Source organism: Equus przewalskii, unplaced genomic scaffold, assembly GCF_037783145.1.
Source record: "Equus przewalskii isolate Varuska unplaced genomic scaffold, EquPr2 ChrUn-1, whole genome shotgun sequence".
Lineage (NCBI taxonomy): Eukaryota > Metazoa > Chordata > Mammalia > Perissodactyla > Equidae > Equus > Equus przewalskii.
The window spans coordinates 69758-73333 of NW_027228758.1; the positions used below are offsets into that span (position 1 = coordinate 69758).

The window sequence follows — 3576 nt, forward strand, 5'->3', positions numbered from 1 at the left end:
TCTTCCCCTCCCCCCTCCCTCTCCCCTTCTTCCCCTCCCCCCTCTCCCTCTCCCCTTCTTCCCCTCCCCCCTCTCCCCTTCTTCCCCTCCCCCCTCTCCCCTTCTTCCCCTCCCCCCTCTCCCCTTCTTCCCCTCCCCCCTCCCTCTCCCCTTCTTCCCCTCCCCCTCCCTCTCCCCTTCTTCCCCTCCCCCCTCTCCCTCTCCCCTTCTTCCCCTCCCCCTCCCTCTCCCCTTCTTCCCCTCCCCCCTCCCTCTCCCCTTCTTCCCCTCCCCCCTCCCTCTCCCCTTCTTCCCCTCCCCCCTCTCCCTCTCCCCTTCTTCCCCTCCCCCTCTCCCCTTCTCCCTTTCTCCCCTTCCCCTCTCTCCCTGCCTCTCCCTTTTCTCCCTCCCCTCCCCCCACGCAGCACTGTGTCACTTGTTTTTCGTGCTGGCGCACCAGCTCCTCCCCGCCGGCTGTCTGTGACGTGGCCCTGAGCGTCACTGCCTGGCAGACAGGAAGCGCTGCCCTTATATGGGTCGAGACTCCGGAGAGGCTGCGGGGCGGGGGCGGGGACAGGAAAACAGCTGCCTGCTGTCCCCTAGCCAGCTTCTCATCTTCTGTACAGTTCCCCGGCAAGGGCAAAGATGAGCCCATTTGGAGAGAGGATGAAGCTTTCCCACCTCCTCCAGAGCTGGACAGCCCAGGTGGGCATCCTCCCTCTTTGGGTTTCTCATGAAATGTTCCAAGCTAGACTGAGACGCAGACTGAGGAATCAGACTTTGATAGTTGCACTCAGATAATCCCTTAATCCCCTGGGTCGGTAAATCCAAGGCGGGAAGGCTGTGATTTGGAGGCCAGTGTAGGGTAGTGGAAAGGAGAGCCTTGCCTCCACTGGGTGACCTTAAACAAGCCTCATAATCGCTTCCAGCCTCAGTTTCCTTACCCATAAAGTATAAAGGATGCTTGCCTTCTGAGTGGTTACTTCCACTTGCAGATCTAAACAGCTGTGTAAACTGTGAAGCGCTGTCCAAATGATATGGGTGGTCCCTTTGTGCCCTGGAGGAAGCGGTTCAGGCACCCATCTGAGGATGGGGCAGCAGAGGCCTGCCTCTCCGCGGCCTCACCTCGCTGCTCTGCGAACGCCCTTGCCCTGTTGCAAAGCCTAACCTCTGGATACAGTCACCTGGGATCTGCCTCCTGTGCTCCCATGGCTGTGAACAGCTACTTGTTTGGGGCTCTGTTAGTAAGAAAGTGGCGAGCATGCTTGAGATTACCCTTCTCATTAAATCAGAGAGGGAAACCAAAATTGCTAAAACGCAGCAGGTGAGCAGCTGTGTAGAAGCCTTGTACAGCACTAGACACAGGATGGGACCTGCCTTTCTTCTGCCCCTGCTGGGACAACCTCTCTCCTTCCAAATCCAGCTGGGCTCAGAGCTCCCAGCCTCACCAAGCTGTTTCCTGCTGGATACTAGCTGGCTGCCAGCACCTCCATTCCAGCCACCGTCGTTCATTTTCAATTTCGGACTGCATTTGCACAATGCTCATCTGCACACATTGCTCTGTGTGCTCGCTGCTTTGCATGTGCGTCCTCCGTGTGCACGCTTCCTCCTCAGGAACTTGGAGTTTCCTGAGGGCAGGAACCATTTTCCCCCAAACAAGACTGAAGAGCCCCATCCTCCACCCCTGACAGTGGGCACCTTTGATGGCTCTAAGACAAGGTGGACAAAAGGTGTTCAGATCCTGGGGTCAAGTGATTGATTTATTACCCATAGATAAAGGGCAGTGAGTCATGGGGCAAGTCAGACAAGGGGAATCTCTGCAGTTCTCACTCTCCACTTTTCCTCCCCACCCCCTGGCTCCAGTGATCCCACAGGGCCCCTCCCCGAGGGAGGCCCGCACTGGGCTGTTGAGGGGGGGATGGTACAGTGGGCAGGAAGGTGCCCTCCCTTGGAGCTGGTTGTTCTCACTGAAAGTAAGGCACTTGAGAGTGACACCTAAGGCCATGGTCCCACTGGGTAAACTGTGTGTCAGCAGAGGTCAGCTGCTCCTTAGGTGCTGGCTAAGATGGGTCCAAAAATTTATTCTAAGATGTATGGGAGATCCAAGGCTCTTCCTCAAAATATCCCAGATCCCTCTGGGAGTGGGGATGGAGAGTGGGGAGGACTCTCCCTCTGGTCATTGCCTCTGGCTTTGAGCTCCTATTTTCTCAGGTGTGATCAGTTTATGACTTGTCTTGCTGATTGTGAACTGTGGATTTCAGCCCTTTTCCTTGCAGATTCCCCCTGTTTCTTTTTGTAGAGTAATTCAGCTCTTTCTACTGCCTACCCACACTTCTAAGCCTCTCTATGAATTCCGTGAGGAGGGTCCAAAGCTTCTGGGTGTTTCGGTCCTTAGGCAGCCGCACCAGACCAGGGGTGGGGGGCGGTCTTCCTGGGCTTACACAACATCTCTTACATAAGCACACTTACTTACAACAAATTCCTCTTTGAATTCAGAAGCTGGGGGGCAGGGAGTTATCTTTATAGGAGCAGACCCAGTCCCACTAAGAGTATCATTTTGCCCAAATTTGGGGGCTTAATCTTCTCAAAGCCCTCTTAGATATATCTCATAACATTCCTCTCTGCACTGACCTCTGGAGCGTTTGCTGTGGGACCCACCTTGCTTCCACACAACTCTGATGCTGGAGGGAGGCAGCCAGAAACACCTGGAGCCCCCCTCACTATTTGTCTGACTCGGCAGGACTCAACCCCTGACCTCAAGGGAGCTTCCTGAGCCCGGAGGCAGGGAAGGAAGCCCTGAGCAGAGCATGGAGAGAAACATGGAGAAGACCCTGATTGTTATTTTCCCAGCCCTTAGCCCGACCCTGATTACTGGGCTCTCATTAAAGCCCGATTGAGGATGATGCCAAATGCCGACAGAATAACTTCAGATGCCTTGGCTCCAATGTTTCGACATAGGGATACACATCATAAATTCCTCCTTGAGTTTAGTATGTGTGGATGTGTGTGTGTGTTGGGGGGGTGCTATTTTAATAGACTAACTTGAATGCCTTCTTATATTTTATGAAGAAAACTATACAATGCATATATTCCTTTTTTTGCCTTGGCTTCCTGGAAGCTCAGGGGTAAATTTAGGGGTCAATAAAGTAACGAATTCAAACACATAAGCAAATACCTACCTTTATCTCTGTCTCTCATACTACTAATTGATTTCTGATCGCTAATATAATGTAAATACCCACATATAATTTCCTTTTTTACATGTCTTTTAATATTTTAAACCATTGCAAATTCTTGGAAGGAAGCAAATTATAAATTATAAGTCATAGTAGTTAATATATACTATTATAATACACCACTATTGCGTGCTAGGCACTAACCTAAGTACTGTAAACTTGTTCAATCCTCCTAACAGCTCTATGAAGTAAGTAGTACTATTAGCATCATATTATAGATAAAGAAACTAAGCACAGAGAGGTTTAATAACTTGCTTAAGATAGCACAGCTAGGATTTGAACCTGGGCAGTATAGCTCCAAGGCATGTGCTCTAACCACCACACTCGAATAAATAAATCATAAGCTAGTTCAAAAGTTTAA

The 3576-nt window shown here is 51.3% G+C and overlaps 1 long non-coding RNA gene across 1 annotated transcript; it reads left to right on the plus strand.

Moving 5' to 3' along the window:
- Positions 1-526: 526 nt before the first annotated feature.
- On the plus strand, positions 527-2969 carry LOC139081771 (uncharacterized). The gene is made up of 2 exons (XR_011537061.1): positions 527-684; positions 2720-2969. It is a non-coding gene; the product is annotated as an uncharacterized lncRNA (long non-coding RNA).
- Positions 2970-3576: the final 607 nt, after the last annotated feature.